The 24,822-nt window shown below is 45.0% G+C and overlaps 1 protein-coding gene across 3 annotated transcripts in view; it reads right to left on the bottom strand.

Moving 5' to 3' along the window:
- The window catches only part of PCGF3 (polycomb group ring finger 3), a 97,519-nt gene extending 76,182 nt beyond the window's left edge, over positions 1–21,337 (bottom strand). For 2 of the 3 annotated variants that reach the window (XM_030567338.1, XM_030567341.1), the window contains exon 1: positions 21,246–21,325. The gene's annotated coding sequence lies outside the window, so the exon portion shown is untranslated. Of the gene's footprint in view, positions 1–21,245 lie in introns of all 3 variants that reach the window. The other variant, XM_030567339.1, reaches the window with a different exon arrangement.
- Positions 21,338–24,822: the final 3,485 nt, after the last annotated feature.

Here is a 24,822-nt window from a genome sequence, read left to right as displayed (position 1 = left end):
TTCGAGATTGTTGCTCATATCCATTCCAGTTAGGTGTGTGCGCGCCACGTGCATGTTCGTCGGAAGATTTTTACCCTAGCAACACTCGGTGGGTCAGCTTGGGGTCCCCTAGAGTGGTGCCGCTATGGCGCCGGATATATACCCCTGCCGACCCAGCCACCCTTCAGTTCCTTCTTGCCGGCTACTCCGACAGTGGGGAAGGAGGGTGGGTTTGGAATGGATATGAGCAACACATCTCGAAGAACAACAGTTACAAAGGTGAGTAACCGTCTTTTCTTCTTCGAGTGCTTGCTCATATCCATTCCAGTTAGGTGATTCCCAAGCCTTATGTAGGCGGTGGGGTCAGAGTGAAATGTGGCAGAATGTAAAACTGCTGAGCCAGAGGCTGCAGCATCTCTTGACTGTTGAACCAGAGCATAATGCGAAGCAAAATTATGGACCGAGGACCATGGAGCTGCGCGACAGATCTCGTGGGTAGGTACACGAGCCAGCAAGGTGGCAGATGAAGCCTGAGCCCTGGTGTGGCTTGGGGAAATATGAGCCAAATCATAACAAGTGCGAATGCATACCATCACCCAAGATGAGATCCTCAGATGAAATGGGTAGGCCTATCCTTCGGTCTGCTACCGCAACAGAAAGTTGGGGGGGGGTTACGAAATGGTTTTGTCCACTCAATATAAAATGCAAGCGCTCTACAGACGTCTAGGGAGTGCAATTGTTGCCCCCATTGCGTTGAATGTGGTTAACATGAAAGGCCGAAACCACCTTAGGGAGGAAAGCCAGGTGTGGTCGTAACTGCACCTTGTCTTTGTGCAACACAGTGTGTGGCGGAACCACCGTAAGAGCCCGGAGCTTGGAGACTCGTCTGGCTGATGTAATGGCTACAAGGAAAGCGGTCTTCCAAGACAGGTATAGCAGCGAGCAGGTCGCTAACGACTCGAATGGGGGAGACATAAGTCTGGTTAAAACCAGGTTGACGTCCCAGGTTGGGGCTGAGCGGTGTACTTGAGGGTATAAGCGCTCCAAGCCCTTGAGGAACCTCGAAACCATAGAGTGTGAGACAACAGAACGTCCACCTTAGCCAGGGTGGAAGGTAGAGATGGCTGTCAAGTGTACCCTCAGCAATGATACCGCTAGGCCCTGTTTTAGGCCAGGGGTAGTCCAAAATAGAGGGGATGGAGAGCTCAATAGGAGTAAGATCAAGCGTTTTGCACCTGTAGGAGAAATGTTTCCACTCGGCCAGGTATGTTGACCAGGTGGAAGGCTTCCTGCTACCCTGGTTTAGCTACGCAGCAGCCACACCGTGAGGTGAAGAGACTGCAGGTCCGGGTGGCGAAGTCTGCCATGGTCCTGAGTTATGAGGTCTGGGTGGAGTGGCAGGGTAATTGGGTTGGCTATCAACAGGTCAAGCAATGTAGTGTATCAGTGCTGCCTGGATGACCATAATGATGCGTGCTCTGCCCCTGCAGAGTTTCAGCAGGACCCTATGAATCAGCGGGAACGGTGGGAAGGCATAAAGGAGTTGGCCCTTCCACGGCATCAGGAAAGCATCCGAGATCGATCCCGGGGAGAGACTTCGGAAGGAGCAGAACATCTGGCATGTCCTGTTCTCGCAGTAAGCGAACAGGTTTATGTGGGGAAAAAATCCCCACTTCTGGAAAACAGAATGCATTACATCGGGGCAGATCGACCACTCGTGAGACAGGAAAGACCTGCTGAGTCAATGTGCCAAGGTATTCCGAACGCCTGGGAGAAAGGACGCTACCAGATTTATCAAGTGGACTATGCAAAAGTCCCAGAGATGGATGGCCTCCTGACAAAAGGGGGAGGATCATGTCTCTCCCTGGTTGTTTATGTAGCACATGGTCGTTGTGTTGGCTATAAACACTGAGACACCACGGCCTCGCAGCTGCTGCTGGAACCCCTGGCACACCAGGCAGACTGCTCTCGTTTTTGGACATTGATGTGGAATGCCAGCTCCTGAGAAGACCAAAGGCCTTAAGCTCGAAGATGACCGAGGTGAGCAACCCAGCCGAAAGATGACGCATCCGTCGTCAGGGACATTGAGGGCTGGGGCGGATGAACGGCATCCTTGCCCACACCAGGGAGGGAGTTAGCCACCATTCTAGGGAGCCTAGGGTGCTCAAGGGAATGGTGACTATTGTGACCATTGGGTCCCTGTCCGGGCGGTACACCGAGTTGAGCCAAACTTGGAGAGGATGGAGGCGGAGCTTGGCGTGTTTGGTTACAAACTTGCAGGCAGCCATGGGACCCAGGAGACCAAGACAAGTGTGAGCCGAGGTCGTTGGGAAAGTCTTTAGACCTCGGATGATTGTTGCCATCGCCTGAAACCGCGGCTGTGGTAAGCAGGCTCCGGCTACATCGGAGTCCAGGATAGCCCTATCATAACCTTAGTCCCAGATTTGGACCTTAGCGTCCAAAATATGGGGGTTAGCATGAAAACCTCCAAGCTTAGTTACCAGCTTGGACCTGGTACTTGCTGCCACCACCCAAAAAATTAGAGTGTTTTGGGGCACTCTGGTCCCCCTGAAAAAACGTTGCCTGGGGACCCCAAGACCCAAATCCCTTGAGTCTCACAACAAAGGGAAATAATCCTTTTTCCCTTCCCCCCTCCAGGTGCTCCTGGAGAGATACACAGACACAAGCTCTGTGAATCCAAACAGAGTGACTCCCCCTCTCTGTTCCCAGTCCTGGAACAAAAAGTACTTTCCTATTCCCCCAGAGGGAATGCAAAATCAGGCTAGCAAATCCAACGCACACAGATTTCCCCTGATTTCTTCCTCCCACCAATTCCCTGGTGAGTACAGACTCAATTTCCCTGAAGTAAAGATAACTCCAACAGGTCTTAAAAGAAAGCTTTATAAAAAAAGAAAGAAAAATACATACAAATGTTCTCTCTGTATTAAGGTGACACAACACAGGGTCGATTGCTTAAAAGAATATTGAATAAACAGCCTTATTCAAAAAGAATACAAATCAAAGCACTCCAGCACTTATATTCATGCAAATACCAAAGAAAAGAAACCATATAACTTACTATCTGATCTCTTTGTCCTTACACTTAGAAACAAAAGATTAGAAAACAGAACTACTTCTCCAAAGCTCAGAGAAAGCAGGCAGCCAGAAAACAAAGACCCCAGACACACAATTCCCTCCATCCAAAGTTGAAAAAATCCGGTTTCCTGATTGGTCCTCTGGTCAGGTGCTCCAGGTGAAAGAGACATTAACCCTTAGCTATCTGTTTATGACAAGCCCTATGAAGTCTAACCTCTGCATGGGAACCAGAGTGGATTTTTCTATAGTGATCATCAGGCCTAGACGTGTGAATAGGTCCTTGACGATGCCCACATGCTGAGTGATTTGTGTCTCGGAGTCTCCTCGGATAAGCCAATCATCCAGATACGGAAAAACGCATATCCGAAGTCGGCGGAGGTAGGCGGCGATGACGGGCATACACTTGGTCAATACCAGCGGGCTGTAGAAAGCCCAAACAGCAGGACCGTAAACTGGAAGTACTGAAAGTTGGCTAGAAAGCGGAGGTATCTCCTGTGCGGAGGGAAGATGAGGATGCGAAAGTACGCATCCTTCATATCGAGGGCAGCATACCAGTCTCCAGGATCCAAGGATGGGATAATGGTTCCCAGGGATACCATGCGGAACTTCAACCTTATCATAAACTGGTTGGGTTCTCGCAGGTCTAGAATAGGGCTGAGACCTCCGTTCGACTTGAAGATTAGGGAATAACGAGAGTAAAACACCTTGCCCCTTTCATCCATCGGCATCTGCACCTCTTGTAAGAGGAATTGCTCATGAGAGGGGTCCCTGAAGAGTGACAGGGTTGGAACAAATTGGAGGTGGTACCCATACTCCAGCGTGCGTAGGGCCCCAGCGATCTGAAGTTAACTGGGACCCCACCAGGAGGAAGTAGGAGTGGGATCCCGGCCTGTAACTGGTACGCCGCCCTCGGGCGCACCTTCGGAAGTTCATCTTTGGTCCCGGTGGTGGTTGCGAGGGACCTTCATCTTGGCCCTCTTGAGGTCCTGACGATCGTCTGCAACCACCTCGGCCACACCTCCTGCCAAAGTCCTGTCTCTGGCTAGGCATAGAGTACGGCGGGTGTGGGTGGAGACGGAAAGGCCTGCGTTTGGTCACTGGCGTATGCACACCGAGAGAGCACATTAGGACCCTGTTGTCCTTTAGGCTTTGCAGCCTAGGGCAGTCTTTGCCACGAAGAGGCCTTTACCATCAAATGGTAAGTCATGAATGGCATACTGCAGCTCTGGCAGGAGGTTTGAAACCTGAGGCCATGAGATGCGCCTCATGGCAACATCCGAGGCCAGAGTCCTGGCTGCTGAGTCTGCTGCATCCAACGAGGCCTGGAGGGAAGTTCTGGCCACCTTTTTCCCTTCCTCCATGAGGGCAGCGAACTCATGGCGGGAGTCTTGAGGGAGAAGCTCCATAAACTTACCCACCACACCCAGGTGTTATAATTATAGCGGCTAAGCAAGGCTTGTTGATTTGCCACCCAGAGCTGTAAGGCCCCTGCAGAGTACACCTTGCGGTCGAGTAGGTTAATTCGCCTAGCCTCCTTCGATTTTGGGGCTGGCGCCTGCTGGCCATTCCATTCCCTCTCCTTAACAGACTGAACGACTAGTGAGCAGGGAGGATGACGGAGATACAAGTAGTCGTACCCTTCAGAGGGCATCATATATTTACGCTTGACTCCCCTGGCCGCAGGAGGGATAGAGGCTGGGGATTGCCATATAGTACCGGCATTCGCCTGGATGGTCCGAATAAATGGGTAGGGCCCCTCTAGCGGGGCATCCAGCGATAGAATGTCCACTACCAGGTCCTCTACCTCCGGGGCCGCCTCCACTTGGAGGTCCATATTGAGTGCTACCCTCCTTCGGAGGTCCTGATGGGCTCTCAGGTTGTTGGTGGGCACATCAGAATCGCGGTCCTGAGCATAAGAGCTGTCCGCGTGGGATGACTCTGATGCGTGTCTGGATGGCCATGGAGGTGCAGAAAAGCCATGGGCAGAGTCTCTGTCTCTATTGGACCTTGTCCAACTCGGCACCGGGGAAGCGTACTGGTACCTGAAACGAGATCCGGACCTGCGGCCAAAGTGGTGCCGGGAGATCGACCGAGATCTTGAGGCTCGAGGTCGGGAGCGGCTACAGGAGTCACGGTGCCTGTAGCGGTGCTGGGAGCTGGAACAGTGCTGAGAGTAGCGGTTCGGCGAATGGGATACCAACCGGTGCGGCAAGTGTGCCCAGTACCGAGGAGGAGAACAGCACCGGGATTGCAAGTGGCGTCGAGAGCGAGAGTGCCAACAAGACCTGGAGCGTCTGCGGCACCGTGATCATGAACGGTGCCGCTTGGCAATGAGATCCCTCGCCATTGGGAATGTCTCCAGCATGGAGGGAACAGTAAGCTCAACCACAGCGCATACCGGGGAGCTGTCAGGCACCGGATTCGACGGCCCTTGTGGGACCGGGATCGACGGTGCCGACGTCGTTGGTGCTGGGTGATCCAACTTAAACAAGCTCTCTGGCTGCTGTGCAGTTGGCACTGAAGCAGCAAGAGCAGTAAGCTCAACCACGGCATGTGCCGGGGAACTGTCAGGCACTGGATTCGGTGGCCCCGTGGCACCGGAATCGATGGTGCCGACGTCATCGGTGCCTCTGCAGGTGGCGGTGCCGGGCGATCCGACTTAGACGAGCTCTCTGGTTGCGGTGCAGTTGGCACGGAAGCAGGAGGAGTCTTAGGCTCTCTCGACCTCGGAGAGAGGGAGCATTGCTGAGTCAACGTCGGTGCCGTCTTCTAACAGGCTTAACACGAACCTTAATGTTGTCATCCCTTCCTGTTTAACTTTTAGGATAGTTTAACTTCAGTCAATTAATGGAAAGGTTTTGTCTAATGTGCCCATTCTCAAACTTCAATAAATGTTGTTTTCATGTAGTTACTCCATAATGATATTCAAAACCACCAAGAAAATCCCCAGAAAGGGCACAGAAGACACTAGTTTTTACCCAACCTAAGGAAGCAGCACTGGGGAAGAATGAAGATGGAGTAGATATAGGAAAGAAAACAGATGGAGTAGAGGTTCCCAATTTGAGATCTGCACAGAGCTGGCTGCTAACATGTTGCTGATCCTTTGTTCTATGTGATAAAAACTGAACAGATGGGGAAGATGATGATGAAGTGAAGAGCGAAAGTGGACAATGTGAGTAACTGAAGGGACAAAACACAGACTCTAAAGACAACTTTAAAATAAATAGGAAAGCAAGAATGAAGTTAGATAAGCAATGGTGCAATTAGGCTTGTGCAGACCTTTCACATACAAATAGGAATATTTTACTGTATTAATTTGACAGTGTTACAAACACAAATATTACATGTAAACATAAGCTAACTTCATGTACAGCACAGAACCTCACTAATTCACAACAATGATTGAGAAGCTTATTGAAACTAGCAAGTAAAGAAAAGAGCAAAATGATCTATCAAAGTATATTTGATAAATAGTTCAACTTGGTTATGTTCCTTTCTTATGTATTATATATGTAATACACTTGGAGGCATGAAGTCAATTTGAGAACTTTTGACACTATATAACAGCTTTGTTGATAAGTAGGTAAAAGCCACCATTTTCAGTGTGCCAATTAGCAAGTTTCTGCATATACTGTATATACACCCAGTATCTGAACTAAATGTTGGGTGGAAGGGATTTCCTGCATTCTGATGGGGTTCATCCTTCTGTAATGAATCTGACGCTCCATACCATAGATGACGTATTCTTAGCAACAAGACCCCTCTAAAATCCAGTTGTTCGCCTTTGTAGTATAGTATCCTATTATTTGATGACAGGTACTTTCTAAAAGCGTTCTTGGGGAGATTAACCCTGAAGCCCCCGTACTGGCCTTCATTCTTCCCCCAGCTCAAAACTGCTCAGTTCAAACACTGGATGAAAATGAAGGTGGTAGACATGAGGGGGGATAGGTGATTTTTGTAAAGACGCCAAAAACTAATGCAGTCTCTTCAGTGGTACTCCAATTTGGATCCTGGCTGTAAGTGATCAAGTACCACTCTGGCTGATCGATTTGTGCCATAAGGCAAAATTTGAAGTATCAATCATTATGCTCATCTTAAACAGACAGAATGATCCAACATACCCTAACTCACAGAAACAGTTTACTTACCTACATGTAGCCAAGCTGTGTTATTCATCTAGTGGGATCTCACTTTACTGCATCAGTCTAGCCTTTCCAAGCTGAGATATGTTTTCCTTTCCTTCAATGGCTATCCATACAGGAGACCAATTGTTATACAGAACTGTCCATTTAATAACTTATTTAGACCAAGTATAATTTATGTCTATCCTTGGAAGTTATACAAAATATGAAGTTATTTAATGAAGCAAATGTTTGCTCTCACAAAGTCAGAAAGTGCAACTACTATAAACCTAGATTCTATCACCTGTTAGAGCTAGCTGATCCTCCAAGGTGGCCAGAAAAGATCACAGATGCTCCAGAACTGCAAGTTCCATTGTTGATTTTAGGGGCTGGAAGATATGTTTCATCAACATGTCCCCCTTATTTAAAAAGAAAAAAGAAGTGTACTGTGTGCTTTATGTTGAGAAACCCACTTGCCCAGGCACAAGTGGCAAAACACACACTTTTCCTTGCAAGTGAGGTGGGCCTAAACTGTTCCTGCAGAATTTAAACAGTTTCTAGCTGCAAAGGTAACTATCCAGATATGAAATTTGTTAGTCCCCAGGGTGCCACAAGGACTCCTCGTTGTTTTTGCTGATACAGACTAACACGGCTACTACTCTGAAACTTATCCAGATGTTAACTGTCTGTTTTTTATTTGCTTTCATACAAATATAGTGCTGCTCACCATGATATCTAGGCACTGATATCACCTTCCTCAGTCTGGAGACAAACAGCTCCAGTGCATCTACTGCTTGCTGCTTTCCCTAAGCAGAGGCAGAGCAAAGTTAACAAAACACCAGGCATATTCTCAGCTGCTATTCAGAATGTTGCGGGCAACAGTGAAACAAACAATATTCGGGCCAGTCTTGCTTAGCTGCTATGTGAAGAGGCTGCAAGCACCTAAAGCTGGCACTGGGAGGTGTTCAAAGAGAAGATTTCAAAGAGTAGCAGAGATGCACCAGTCCCAACAGGTCAGGAGTTCTGGTCCAAACAGTAGTAGTTCTTGCACCAATGAAGTACCCCCCCTACATTTTGGTGCACAATGCTTAACACCTCCTTTTGCCACCCACCCTTTTTGGGAAAAGCTGTGGCTTCTCAGAACTCAACTGGCCTTTGACTAACCTCTGGCTAGCTGAAGTCGTCTAACTTTTTCCTGCTTTGCCCAGACACTACCAATTATTTAAAAATAAAACAAAACAAAAAACAAATAAACATTTCAAATCAATTAAAAAATATTTTAATACTTAGGGAAAAAACTTATAAATGTTATCAGATTTAAACCTACATCTAGCCACACGGCAAATTTTTTATTTTTTACAATCTTTGCTGTTTAAATTGTTTTAATACAAACATTTTTCCTTTTTCTATTTAAATCTACAGTGAAATAATAATGCTGAATGACAAAATTTCTATGGTAACGACTATCAGCAGTAAGAGGATTATGACTTAATTGAGAGATCAAATAGAAAGATAAACCAGACTGAAGAAAACTATTAAAATATAAACAGCAGCAGAACAAGATAGATCTAAAGATCTGTATGAGGGATTTTTTTTTTTTTTTACTATTTTTTGTTTTAGGTTGAAAGTACCTCTTAAAATATGACTTGCACATTGTGACAATCAGAAATTTATAGTTATCCAGCACTGCCATTACTGCCAGATTTTTTCCTTACTCTTTGTTTGATAACCTTTTGGACCATTTTGTTATAACGTGAAGTGTTAAAAGCGAAAAGTTTGGATGGCTGGTAGGAGCGAGGATCCCACTTGGGAAGCCACATGAACAGATCTGCACACAAAATACACCCAGATAATTTAAGAGAGTGATTCTCCGCCAGGGGCATGTGTACCCCTAGGAGTATGTAGAGTTCTTCCAAGGGCACATCACCTAATCTAGATATTTGCCTAGTTTTACAACAGGCTACACAGAAAGCACCAGTGAAGTCAGTACAAACTAAAATGTCATACAGACAATGAGAAAGTACGCATTTTTTCAGTGATAGCAGGCTGTGACACTTTTGTATTTTTATGTCTGATTTTGTAAGCAAGTAGTTTTTAACTGAGGCAAATTTGGGGGTCTTGCAAGACTAATCAGACTTAGTACAATAGTCTGGAGAGGTTGAGAGCCACTGATCCAAGACACTCTGTTCAGAGGCATTTGGTCCCTTTTTGCTCTTAGGTCTAGAGAAAATCCAGGGAATGTTTTTGAAAATTCTTTCCTTTTCAAAAAAAATCTTTAATACTTATTAATGACCATACTGGTGATTACCTAGGGAAGTGGTTCATTAATATGGGGAGCTTTGAGTGACTAAGGCAGTTTTGAGAGAACTCACAGAGCAGCTCACCTTACTTATTTGGCTCCAATGAAGGGGTCACAGAACAATGCCAAGGCCAACGGATTAAGGCTAAAATGGAGAAATACTTTCCTCTTAACCACTTTAAAAAGATTGCATATCTGCACTTCAAAAGGTAAAAAAAAGAAAAAAAAAGAGTACAAACATATCTGCATGATGCATTTTTGGTCACTGTAATATATTCAGTTCAAATTTGTTCATATTATAGAGGCATGATAGTGGCTCCATCGTTACGGCTGTATTTAAATTTACACTTAAATTTAATCTTGTTTTACGTTTGCGTGTTTTGAGAGGAAGGATTATGCAGTGGTTAAGGCACTAGCCTAGGATTTAGAAGACCTGCTTCAAGTCCATCAACAAACTTGGGTAACTCACTTAACCTATGTGCCTCAGGTCTCCATCCGTGAAATGGGAATGTTACTTCCCAACCTCATAGGAACGTTGCGAGGACAAACACACTGCAAGGCTCTCAGACACTACATTATGGAGGTCATAACTATGGAGTAACTCCAAACAGAATATGGTGTCTTATAAAGAGTTGCTGACTTTACTGGGACTACTACCGAGATAAATGAATATCCAATTTGAATATTGGTAATACAGTGTTATCCTCTACATCAGGAGTAGGCAACCTATGGCACGGGTGCCGAAGGCGGCACGTGAGCTGATTTTCAGTGGCACTCACACTGCCTGGGTCCTGGCCACTGGTCCAGGGGACTCTGCATTTTATTTAATTTTAAATGAAGCTTCTTAAACATTTTAAAAACCTTATTTACTTTACATACAACAATAGTTTAGTTATATATTATAGACTTATAGAAAGAGACCTTCTAAGAATGTTAAAATGTATTACTGGCACGCGAAACCTTAAATTAGAGTGAACGAATGAAGATTCCGCACACCACTTCTGAAAGGTTGTCAACCTTTGCTCTACATGCTTACAGCACTTACTCCAAGTATAGACTATTTTCTGAAAAGTCACAAGTAAACAATTCATGAGATAGCATTTGTAAATGCTCCCTTTAAGAGATCTAAGCAACATTTTTAGCTCCCCATAGCTAAAAATGACACAATGACAGTTCACTCAATTTATAGATCTTTGGGAGGGAGAGGAAATGGAGGAGAAAGCGGGAAATGCATCATAATCAGATTATCTGAAATACTCAAATTTTGGTAGCCACCCTAACCCAAAGTTTGAAAACCCTACAAAAATGTAAATAGCATGATATGTGCTTTGGCCAAAGACTTCTAAATTCTAAACTAATTTTTAAAGAAAGCTGAGCTTTTGTAAATTTATAGTTCTTATCTTGGCAGTCTAATATCAGAGTTATGGATTGGGTCAAAACAGCAGGGCCAGCTGGCACCAGTCACCTCTAAGTCAGAGAAAGGTATAGCCATTGTTTTACTTTACATTACATCCTTCCCATACTAATGTTGGCACACAGGACAGAAATGAGTCTCTTTCCATTCTTCTCTGTCATTTGCTGCTGCTTCCATCTGCTCTATTGTGTTAAGATAAATTGTTCTGTCCTCCCTGCTAGGAGCTTTTCTTAACTGTTTCTTCTGGGAGCCCCTGTTTCTTCACAGCAGTTGACTTCCACCTGACAGCTTCATGTGAGAGTATGTATGTTGGCATCCAGTATACATGTCCCAAATACATCCAGCACTTCCTTCTGATTCTGGGGGAAAACAAGCTTATTGGCTGGTGATTTCTCTGATCTCTCCACGGGTAATGAAGTCTTTCCAACCAATGTAAGAACTTATTTTCAAAGCTTCCAGTTTTCTGTCTATCACTTTGGCAGATCTCCAGCTTTCACAGCCATATGTTAGCACTGAGATTACGTTTGAATTGCAAACTCTCAGTTTTGTTCTGATGCTCTCTTCTCCTGCCCTCCAGCTGCCATATATTAAGTTTAGTAAATGCTGTGGGTGCCTTTCCTATCTTGATGTCATTTCTTCTTAAGATCTGTTGACCAATATGTTGCTCCCCAAGTAGATGAACTGTTCTACTTTCTTGATATTTTTGCCTTCTAATGGAATGTTACTGCCTGATGTCTGAGTTTCCAAAAATGTTGTTTCAGCATAACAAATTTTGAGCCTGGCTGACCTGCAGTTTTTGCCAGTTTGTCTGTCTTTGGCTGTAACTTTTCAGGGGTGTCACTCAGTAGTACAGTATCAGCAGCAAAGTCTAGGTCTTCTGGGCATTTGCCATATGCCCACGATATTCCAGTCTTCGTGCTGCTAATACACTTAGGCTTGGGCTGCACTACCAATTTATTTCCGTAAATTCACAACTCTGCAACAATTATACCAACCTAACCCCCAGCGTAGACAGTGGCATGTTGACATAGCTACTGCCTCTTGGGGAGGTGGAATACCTATGCCAACATGACAAACTCTCCCATCGGCATAAGCAGTATCTTCACTAAGTACTGCAACTATGCTGTTGCAGCGCCACAAGTGTAGACAAGCCCATAGACTCAGACTTTAAAGCCAGATAGCACCACCGTGATCACCTAGTTGGACCTTCTGCACATTGCAGGCCACAAAACCTCACCCACCCGCTCCTGTACTAGACCCATAACTTTGGCTGAGTTAATCAAGTCCTCAAATCGTGATATAAAGACTTCTAGTTACAGAGATTCCACCATTTATTCTGCTTAAGCCAGCAAGTGACTGATGCCCCGTGGTGCAGAGGAAGGCAAAAACCCAGAGGATCTCTGCCAATGTGACCTGTAGAAAAATTCCGTCCAAACCCAAATATGGTGATCAGTTGGACCCTGTGCATGTGGGCAAGACCCAACACCCAGACACCTTGGAAACAATTCACTGTAAATTCATAGCTCTCCGCATCTAGTGTCCCATCTCTGGTCACTGGAGATATGTGCTACTAGTAGTTGCAGATGGGCCATATGCCATTGCTGGCAACTCCATTATACGATCCTCACCATAATATTACCAAGCTCAATCTTGAAACAAGTTAGGTTTTTTGCCCCCATTGCTCCTCTTGGGAGGACGTTCCAGAACTTCCCTCCTCTGCTGGTTAGAAACCAGCATCTAATTTCAAGCCTAAACTTGTGAGGGTCAGTTTAATCCATTTCTTCTTCTGTCAGCATTAGTGTCTAGCTTACATCTTCCTGCTCCCTTCCTACTGTTTATCACTCTCATGTATTTACAGAGAGCAATCATATCTCCCATCAGCCTCCATTTGGTTAGGCTAAACAAGCCAGGCTCCTTAAGTCTCTACTCATAAAACAGATTCTCTATTCCGCTAATCATCACAGAAGCCCTTCTCTGCACCTGTTCTACTGAATTCACTTCATTATCCAATCTATGTAAATGCCAAACAACAAAGGTAAAATGCAGTCGTGCTTCACACCAGTGTCCACATTGAATCACTCTATTGTCTGGTGGTTCGCCCTTACAGAGCACTTTGCATCTTTGCACCTGGCCTTCATGATATTGACAATTTTAGCTGGGATTTCATCAGACTGAAGACTATTCCAGAGTGTGGACTGGCCATCACTTTCTGTGAAAACTACTACAAAGCAGTTTAGGAGAAGTGTCTCACATTCAACAGACACTAGCCTGCTGAGATTAATTCTTTTCAATTTATTACAATATAGCAAGTTAGAGCACCTATTGGATTTGATTTTGAGAGTTAAAATATACTTTGCCAACTTTATCACAACCAGGTTGTCCCTTCCAGTTGGAGAAAGGCAGCCTTACTCCAACTGTGGGACACAATGCTTCAGGAAAGCAAACCATCAACTGGGATGTGTGGAAGTATTGTGTAAGATGGGTAGGCCTTTAACACATGGCATGGGGGTACATTTTATTTATTTTCCTGAAGGGGGATTATATAGCAAGAGTTTGGGAAACACTGTGCATGTGGAAACAATTCAGGGTTCACAGCAGACAAGTAACTCATCACAAGATCCAAGGGCAATGCTTTGGCAAAAAAAAGCTAATGTGATTTTTAGATATCTAAACAGGAGCAGGAGTAATATGCAGGCTTAGGGAGGTGATTTTACCTCCATGTACAATATTTGTGAAATCAGTAATGGAACACTGCATCCAGTTGTGGTATCCGTATTTTTAAAAGGATGCTGAAAAGTTGGAGAGGTTGCAGGAAAGAGCCACAAAAATGATTCACAAGCTAGAGTCAGTGCCTTACAGTGAGATTTAAAAAGCTCAGTCAAAAAAGATGGATTATGGTATATAAGTACCTTCACGGGAAGAAAATACCAGCTACTAAAGGGTCTTTAATCTAGCAGAGAAAGGCATACCAACAAATGGCCGGAAGTGGAAGCCAAACAAATTCAAATTAGAAATTAAGCAAGATACTTTGGGGTTTGGACTGGCCTAATCTGATGACAGTTTGTGAACAAAATTGTGAAAAAATAGATGGCACTGTCACAGCCAAAGTTCTCAACATTGGGCTTAAGAGAAATGTTGAACACATACTGAGTACCCTGAAGCCTATTTCTGTAGCCTTGAACAAAATGCAGGGAAATGGCTGTTTTATTGCTGATGTTGCTGAAATTTGGAAGGAACTGAGTGAGATCTTAAAAAGAGAACTATGCAATGACAAAGTTAAATTACAAGCATTAAAAAAACAAAACGAATGGCACACACACTATCTCCAGCTCATTTTCTTGCAACTATTCTAAATACTCGGTACCAGGGTCAAACCTTAACTGCTGAAGAGGAGGAGTTGGTTAGGACAGGGACATCCAGCAATCATCCCTCCACAATGCCAACGATAATAAGCTTCAGAGCTCAGGGTGAACAGTTCAAGAAATATATGTTTGCTGATGATGTTTTAAAGAAAGTCAAACCAATGAACTGGTGAAAGTCACTTCAGCACTTGGATTCAGAGACTGTTGTTGAAGTGATAATCTCACTTAACAGCAGTATCTTCTTCTACTGGTGTAGAAATAACATTTTCTGCCTTTAGACTAATTCATTCCAAATTGAGATATCGTTTGGGACCTGAAAAAGCAGGAAAGCTTGTTTTTCTTTTCCAGATTATGAATAAACAGAAAAATGATGGTGAAGACGACTGAGTTAGCTGCAGAAGCCAATATTTTAAGTTTCTCACGTTGACCTGGCTGACAGTCGATTTAATTTTTTTTTTAATATTTCATTTAAATATTTTAGCTAAAAATCAATTTTAACAAAAACAAACCTGATTTTAAAAAAACTTGATCGTTTAACTAAATTCAAAAATTCATATGCTTGTTTTGTTAAAATATTATATGTTTGCTGTTGAAGAAAAAAATCCAGAATACATAACATTGTTATTTTAGTTAAATAAAACAATTTTAAAATGTCTGTCTGGTGATGCTCTCCTCCTAATACAGCATGGCAAAAAAATCCTCCAAATATTAATGATTAACCTGTTGAATTGGAGATAGTTCACCTCTCAATGACTTCATAAATATCTGCTTCAATTACCTTTGGTAAATGAAATAACCAAGCAATCATTCATTTTCTGATATAGCAGTAAAACTAATCTGAAAAGTTTTCAAAATAAATCACTTAAAAATGCATAGTGTGTGCCTTCTAAAAATGAAATCTACATCTATCTGAGTTGTGAAGAATACGTATTAATATTATAACTAACAAGAATGCACTTTTATGTAGAAATCCATGATTAAATCGAGTCTTCCTGACTAGTGATTTAAATCAAATCCACCCTGATTACACCAGAAAAATGCCTTGCTCCTGTCTAATACGTTAACACACACAGAATTAGTAATCAATTTACTCATTGCTTCAATTATGCCAATCTATGTACTTAAACCAATAAATGACTCCCACATACTAGGAAACACTACCTGCAAAAGTGAACCATAGCTTTTCTAGATAAAATACATGAAAGTACAAGAGAACTAACTAACTTCAAGTTGTTCCTTCAGTTGATAAAATGAAAAAAGCATTGTATAAGAATGATATTTCATACAAAAGCTGTGCAATCTGGAGACACCAGCTGGGTTTACATATTGTTTTAAATAGGTTGAGGTTTATATTTGTACATGGTTAGATTATATTTTTGAGTGCACGCTGTTAGAGAGCCTCTCAGAGATAATCTATTGGGCTAGGTCTTAATTTAAATTACAGTCTTAATTTACCTAAGATTTAGAATACATCCACTGCCACTGCAATGGATATATGTTCTATTGAAGATACGGAAATGTCACATATTGAATATCTGGATATAAGAACAACGGTGAAAAATTATTCATGTGTTAGTTAAACTGAGAGGTTTGTCGACAAGATAATCATTTGCAAGTCATCAATTCAACGGTATTCATTTTTAACTAGCTGAAAAAACTTGCTTTCATAATTAATCAGCTACTGCACAGAAGCATCAGGTGTGTACTAAGGAATAAATGTTTCCCATCTTAACAGAAACCAAGACAAAGCTATGCTATTTATGAAGTGTAGACAATTATCCCCAAGTTCACCTGATACTAACAGAAGTTATTGCCACTGAATTACAAGTTTTAACCTTAAAACTTTCGGACATTTTAAGTTACTGTCAAGTGACAAGGTTAGAATATGAAAGGATCATAAAGTTATGTGTCAATAGCAGCTCAAACACATGTCCATGGGGATATCATAAATTCACTTCCTGTCACTCTAGAGCCAGATAAAAATAATGATTTTGAGGTAGTTGAAAGAAATATGGAAGGAACTTTCAGGTGAGAGGGCTTTTAAAACACACGCACGCACTCAAAGACTATAATGATGAAAAGTACAAAGATGAGGAACTGCTACTTGGGGTTTCCTTGAAGTAAACTATTCTCATGAGGCAAATCCACTTTTCAAATTAATCTTCTATAAAATATTTAAAAATGTATTTGAGAATATCTTAATAAAACACTCAAAAAACAAATGGGAAGGCTGCATTCCAGTATCAAATGCTTCATACCATCATCAAAGCAATGCAAATGCACTTTAACATGTTTCATGAATCAAGTTCATTGCAGTACATACATAGGTAGATACCTTTCCAGAGTTTGCACACATCAGTGCAGCTGCTGATCAGAAGAACCTCTGGGGAAAAGCACTATTAGCACTAGTTCAGGTATATACAGCCACGTTACAACTGATTTGGTTATAGTAGGAAGTGGCCTTTTTCAATAAGTAAATACAGTAACTATTGTGTCTGGCAAGGGCTGACAAGTCACTTCAGGAACTGACAATTTTCTGATTTTCCCCGGAAGAGAATTTTCACTATTTTGCACAAACATAGTTCTGTCTCTGTAGTTCCTTCTGAAAGGTTAAAGAACTCTTACTCTCAACCAAACAGCAGCCTCTCTTGTGAAAGAGTAAAAAAAAGTGTCTGAACTATCAAGCCATTGTTTGCTTCTGTTCCAATCCCTCCTCCCCACAAACTTAGCCCCGTAACATGGAGGGAAGAATTCTAAACCTCTGAGATGACAGGTTTTGTTAATGTCTTCAATAGCAGTCAATGTTTTCAACTCCATGAGTTCTCACCACTTTTCTCCAGTTTCTTTTCCTCTCCTTACGCTGTGAACTTGATAGACAAGTAGAGTATTAATTCGGAAATGTGAGTTATATTTTCTTGAGTGAATCTAGTATGGCAATGTTTCTAAACTGTTGAAAATTAGTACCATTGCACTACAGTACGAATGTAGCGCATGGATCTCTTCTACCAAACTAGTGGCATCATCTCTAACAAAAAGCCCATGACATTTCACAACAGCTGGGATGTCTTTTGGTGCAAAACAACTTTCTTTTATCCTCACTAGTCTACAGGAATACAGCAAGCAAAGAGTCTTTAAGCCAGTCAGCCTGACCCTTATTTAATTGCTTAACATTTGCTTTTAGTTTTACTATGAATTTAGTTTACACCGAACTTTTGTTAATAAAAATGAAACACATAACTAGCAGATTCTGGACATTGACAGTATCTGCCCAGATCTGAACTTAATTTGATCAGACTGAAGGGCAGAAAAGAAAGAAAACTAGCACAAGACAAAATTGACTGTGTACTTATACCAACACTACTGCATAGCCCTAGATGACATTCAACCATTTTTATTAGTGATATCAAAAAGTAGTGAACATTCAAGAGCACCTGGCGGTGGAAGAGCTAAAGTTAGTTGTATATCACCAAGCACTATGTGCTCCAAATTATTAATAAATGCTTCTAAGTATTTCTGTTTCAAACTATGTACCAAGTGGGCCACCTGCCCAATATGAAAGAACACCAAAAAATGCTGCCATTCAAATTCCTGCAAGACATCTTGCTCCACGGCATGTTTTTAAGATATTACAGCCTCAAAGACAACAGTTGATGGGAAGCAGATGATTACAGACTTGAATGGTTTACAAAACACAGGTTCACACCAATTCAACAGGTGATCTCCCTAACATCAATAAGCCAGTTGGTGTTTCCATGCAGAGATTTATTTTAATGTATTCCATGGGCAGTTTACTGTAGAGTCAAATTTTCAATAAGATTCTAATTTTCAGCTCTGAATAATCACCACACTGTCCATTTTTTCAGTTAACTAAAACCAGTGTAAAGAGTCATTTAGGAACATAATATTGAAGTCCATTAAAGCAAAAATTTAATAATCAAGTATGTTAGTGGAGAAATAATATTTAGTAAGGTTACCTGTTTACAATATAAGTCTTTCACATTTAGTGGACATAGTTTGGGCAGGTCTACACTACAATGGGGATGGACACTCTGAGATCGATCCACCAGCAGTCGATTTAGCGGGTCTAGTAAAGACCCACCAAATCAACTGCAGAGCAGTCTCCAGTCAACCCCTGTACTCTACCCCAGACAAGAAGAGTAAGGTAAATTGATAGATTTTTCTCCTGTCAACCCCCTGCGATATAGACCCCACATAATTCGACCTAAGGTACATCAAGTCCAGCTATATTATTCACATAGCTGGAGTTGCATAGCGTAGGTCGACTTACCACGGTAGTGTAGACATAGCCTTAGTCAGATGAGTCTATGATAATGCAAGATTAAGTTGATCAGAACTAATGATTATAGTATTGTACCTTGAGATTCTGGTTCAGAGTTTATCTAGTAGTAAAAAAAACCTTCATACAATGGTGTTTAGTTTCATCTAGATAGCAATGCTAGCACAATATAAATGCTTATCGAATCTCAATCAGCTTCAAGACAACACAGAATTTAACAAGCATTCATCCTTGACTCACATGATCAGATTTGGCTAGATCAGTCCATATTGGACCAAAAATCTGTCATATTTTTTATTCATAAGGGCTTTGAAAAAATGAAATCTTTATACCAGCACCCAAATTTAAATCAATTAACTTTTCTGCTGTACCTTCTATAGAGCACTCTTTAAAAAGATTGGTATCCCTCATCTTATGGGGGTAAATGATCACTGACTTCTTCCAGTTCCACACAGAATGTATTCCCTTACATACACTTTTAATTAATAGGTTTTAGTGGGCAACTAAAGACATTTAAACAAGGCCTTCTATGAAGTGTACAAGTCATCCATTCCCAGAAAGGAAACTTCTCATCTATTAAATAAGTCTTATGAATTACAAACAAACCTTTACAAGGCACATTACTGGTTAAAACAGATTTTTATTTAAATCAGTCACTGAGGGATCTTAACAATATGGAACACTTAGCACTAAGAAAGATTGGACTTAAGTCCTCAAAGCACATGGAATTGCCATTAATAATATGAACTTTAGATTGTTTCATAGTATAGAACGAACATTGGAAGTGACATATCTGATTTACAAGTTGTAGTACACATTGCACCTTGAGGTATACATGCCTATAAGAAAAAAACTCTTCAAATTTATAAGTATATTTGTTTTTCTAAGAAAAAAAAGTAGGACAGTTTGGCAGTAATAAAGCTGGAGAACATCAAAGTTTTTAAAGGAAAATTCCAGAGCACAATACGATAATTAAGCAGAATCTATAAAGATTGGATTTGATATATTGGTAACCAGAAACCTGAGTGCAGAAAAACAGTTACACTAACCCTGAATTAAAGTTATGTTAAACTAGAAGTATTTAATTTTTTCAGACTGAGTTCCACTTGCATTAGTAAAAGGGCATTCAACCAGTAATAGGGTGTAAGTACCAAGACCTTTAACCATGATAGTATCAAGTTCATGATACACTACATTTCTTCACAGGCCAGTCTGACATGACACTACTCACTTGTGGACTAAAAGACACTGCAGTGTTACTATTAAATTTGCACCTTGCTGAGAAGACACAACATTACAGTTGAAAACAACCAAACTTCAGTGTGTAACGTCAGGCCATGAGAAAAATTTTGGCAAAAACAGACCCATTATTTTACCAGCTGGTACCACTTCAGATGATCCCTTTCACAAGCCTGAAAACCTACTTCCAGATTCCCACACAAACACACACACACCACTAAGAGCCATAGCTATCCACAGCTAAGGTCACTTCTCACCCAGTTTAACCTCACTTCTCTCGATGGCCCCAGGGACAGACATTTTTCAAATGCTGGGTTTTTCTTAGCAATGTAAACCAACCCCTAACTGGGGGGGCGGGAAGGGGGGAGGCTCAGAAGGAGACTCAGCCAACCCTCACCCCAAACCCCCCCTCACCGTACTCAGACACACCTGAGACACTGCACAACAGGGGAGTCTCTGCCAAGCTGATGGGACAGAGGGAGCTTAGCCGGCTGGGGGGGCACTACTAGGGCAGGCCGAGTGGGCTCCCCCACATGCCAGGCAGCTCTGCATACTGGGAGAAGGGGGGCTGCAGAGAGGAGAGCCCTGACCATGCAAAGGCGGGGGAGGAGGGGCGGGCGGACAGACAGACACACACACGGGGATTGGGGGGGGGGAATAGAAGCACAGACACCCACCCACCCACCCACACGGGGATGGGGAAAAGGAGCACAGACACCCACACCACAGGCGGGGGCAGGCTGGGGGGGCGGACAGACAGGCACAGCGGGGACGGGGGAGGGACGAATGAACGCACACGGGGAGGGAGGCACGGACTGACAGTCACAGTCGGGGGGGGCGGACAGACAGACTGTCGGGGGGAGGGACGAATGGATGCACACCGGGGGGAGGGACGGACAGACACACAGTGGGGGGGATGAATGAACGCACACGGGGGGGAGGGACGGACTGACAGTCACCCTCGGGGGGGGCGAATGGATGCACACGGAGGGGAGGGACGGACAGACAGACACAGTGGGGGGGAGGGACGAATGGATGCACATGGGGGGAGGGACGGACTGACAGACACGGGGGGGAGGGACGAATGGATGCACATCGGGGGAGGGACGGACTGACAGACACGGGGGGGGCGGACAGACACAGTCGGCGGGGGGGAGGGGTGCAGACGTCCTTGACGAGCCCTGCTGCTGCCGACACAGAAAGTTAAAGAGCCCCCTCCCCAGGCTGTGGGGGCGGAGGGACCGGCCCTGCTCCCCTCTCCGCGCCCCCTCCCCGGGGAAGGGCTGCGGGGGGGAGGCGATGTCTCCCGGGGGAGTGGGCGCCGGACCCTCCCCTGCCCCACGCCGGGGGTCTCGGGGCTGCTCCTCGGCAGCCTGCCACGGCCCGGCCGGCCGGAGCGGGCTCAGCCCCGCGGGGGTAAGGGCGCCCGGGCACTGACCTGGCGGCGCGGGGACCGGGCGGCGGGGCGCCGTGTCCGCCCGCGGGGGGGCTCCGCTCCCTCCGACTCTCCCCAAAAAGAAGGAAAAAATTCCGGCCGGAGTTTAAAACAAAGAGGCGGAAATAGCCGAGCGGCGCCGAGCGCGGCCGAGCGGGGGCGCCGCGCACCAGGAGCATGCGCACTGCCCGCGCCCGCCTCCCCCCTCCCTTCCCACGCGCTGAGGGGAGGGGGTTGCGCTCGTGCTGCCGCCCGCGGGGGGTCGGCTCCCAGCCCCGCGCGGGGGCGGGGAGGTGACGTGTGCGCGCAGTGAGCGTTAGAGCAGTCGCGTGCCCCCTCCCCCCGTGCTGGGAGCCCTACCCCCCCCCGCAGGGAATCCCCATGGGAACCTGCCCCGTGTCCTCACCAGTGAAGGGGGGTGGGAACGCCCCGCCCACCGACACGGGGTGCGGGGCCCAGAAGCACCTAGCAGCACCCTAGCCCCCCCCAACCCTCCACTAAACAAACTCCTTCATCCCCACCCCCCCACGGACCACCCTCATCTTACAGGGCTGGACACCCCCTAACCCTCCCCAAAAAAAAACCCTTCTCCCCCACACACTCACCCTCATTACACAGGGCTGGACACCCCCCCAAACCTCCACTAAAACTCCTCCCCCCGCACACACCTCCTCATCTCACAGGGCTGGACACCCCCCATCCCCACTGCCAGACACCCCCCCAAACCTCCACTAAAACTCCACACACACACACACACACACACACACCTCCTCATCTCACAGGGCTGGACACCCCCCAACCCTCCACTAAACAAACCCCTTCTCCCCCACACACCCTCATCTCACAGGACTAGATCCCTTCCCCCCATACACACACACCCTCATCTCACAGAACTGGACACCCCCATCCCTCCTGCCAGACACCCCCTAACCCTCCACTAAACAAACCCCTTCATCCCCACCACCCCACGGACCACCCTCATCTTACAGGGCTGGACACCCCCTAACCCTCCCCAAAAAAAAACCCTTCTCCCCCACACACTCACCCTCATTACACAGGGCTGGACACCCCCCCAAACCTCCACTAAAACTCCTCCCCCCACACACACCTCCTCATCTCACAGGGCTGGACACCCCCCATCCCCACTGCCAGACACCCCCCCAAACCTCCACTAAAACTCCACACACACACACACACACACACACACACCTCCTCATCTCACAGGGCTGGACACCCCCCAACCCTCCACTAAACAAACCCCTTCTCCCCCACACACCCTCATCTCACAGGACTAGATCCCTTCCCCCCATACACACACACCCTCATCTCACAGAACTGGACACCCCCATCCCTCCTGCCAGACACCCCCTAACCCTCCACTAAACAAACCCCTTCATCCCCACCACCCCACGGACCACCCTCATCTTACAGGGCTGGACACCCCCTAACCCTCCCCAAAAAAAAAACCCTTCTCCCCCACACACTCACCCTCATTACACAGGGCTGGACACCCCCCCAAACCTCCACTAAAACTCCTCCCCCCGCACACACCTCCTCATCTCACAGGGCTGGACACCCCCCATCCCCACTGCCGGACACCCCCCAACCCTCCACTAAACAAACCCCTTCAATCCCCCCCCCCACACCCTCATCTCACAGGACTAGATCCCTTCCCCCCATACACACACACACCCTCATCTCACAGAACTGGACACCCCCCATCCCTCCTGCCAGACACCCCCTAACCCTCCACTAAACAAACCCCTTCATCCCCCCCATGCACACACACCCTCATCACACAGGGCTGGCCACTCCCCAACCCTCCACTAAACAAACCCCTTCTCCCCCACACACCCTCATCTCACAGGGCTGGCCACCCCCATCCCCGCTGCCAGACACCCACCAATCCTCCCCTAAACAAACACCTTCTCCCCCCCACACACACACCCTCATCACACAGGGCTGGACACCCCCCAACCCTCCACTAAATCCCTTCCCCACACACACACGTTCATCTCACAGGGCTGGATACCCCCCTATCCCCACTGCCAGACACCCCCCAACCCTCCAAACACACCCTCACACAGGGCTGGACACCCCCAACCCTCCACTAAACCTCTTTCCCCACACACACGCTCATCTCACAGGTCTGGACACCTCCATCCCCACTGCGAGACCCCCCCAATCCTCCACTAATGGCTCTAGGACAACCGCTCCACACACATACAGAGGAAGGACAACCCACATATTAGACAGCCAGATACCCCCAACCCTCTACCCTAGCACTAAAGCCTCCTTGACAACACACCCCAACAATCTCCTCAGAGACAGGGCTAAACACCCTGAAGTGCCAGCTCACCATAACACCCAGGAATGTGCGAACACCACCACAAGCAAAAGGCTCCAGAAATATCTGCTGGTGCCCACTCCGAAACACACAGCACCAATCCCCCACACCCTGCTAAAGGCACCAGAAAAACATCTACTGAAACCTCCACACAGCATTGCCAAAAGACCCAAGCCTTCAAAATCATGAGTCACCCCCAAAATCATGATTTGCTTAAAAATCCTGACCATTTAAAGACAATTAGTTTTTGATTGCTTTTTACTTGCCTTCCAGTTTGAGTCTCAGGTTACACATCTTTTTAAGCTTTTTTTTCTACAACTTTGAAGGCTAGAAACATAACTTTTTAAAGAAAAAGAAGAAAACTGACATTCAATCATATACCTCCATGAGCTGAGGTTTCTTAATACACCAGTTACTGTGAGACTCACAGTGAGCTGGCAACACTGAATTATATGCAAATTACCCAATGAGCTAATTTGCAGATAGACCATACACTGCAGTTTATGAAAGTAAGTGGATTTAGTGCGGGTGAAAAGCATTGGTTTGGTTTGACAAGTGTACATGAAGTCCTCTGCATTTAGTGGATTATCTTCTCACATTGCCATTAGAGCAATACTGATCTGGGGGAGGAGCTTCCTCTAGGAGTAAAAGGGGATACCGTTCAGACTCCATGGTCCATGCAGTTATTACATTCTATCAGGACTTTCAGACCTAAAGAAGAGCTCTGTGTAGCTCGAAAGCTTGTCTCTTCCTCATCCACCTTGTGTCTCTATCAAGTCTGTCAATTCATGCAAGCATGGTGGTGAGTTTGTGATGTGGGATCTGTAACTGAGGCCCAAACTCCTCCCAAATAGGGGATACTAATCATCATCCCTTAAAGGGAAAATTATAAACTCTGCTGAGCTGGACTGGGGTCAAACTGGTAACCTATAGATGAAAGGCTCTGTAGCTTGTAAGTAGTGCCCTGAGGCATCCAGTCCCTCAGTAAAGTATTAATAATACACCTTCAAAAATTAGGCTTGTTTTTTGAAATATAAATTTATTAAATGCAGTTCTAATACAATATTAACACAACAGCCAAATTCTCTTCTCAATAGATTGTGATCATGGAATAGTTCTAATGGGAAACGGTATTATATTGCAGAAACATTTTCACTGAGGGGAACAAACAGAGACAAAAAGCACAGAAAAGAACATTAAGATTGCAAGACAAGTACTCCAAAATTAAGACTT

Source organism: Gopherus evgoodei, chromosome 6 (genome assembly GCF_007399415.2).
Source record: "Gopherus evgoodei ecotype Sinaloan lineage chromosome 6, rGopEvg1_v1.p, whole genome shotgun sequence".
In the NCBI taxonomy this organism is placed as follows: Eukaryota; Metazoa; Chordata; order Testudines; family Testudinidae; genus Gopherus; species Gopherus evgoodei.
Note: the sequence above shows the minus strand (reverse complement) of the source record. Positions and strands in the feature narration are given on the sequence as shown.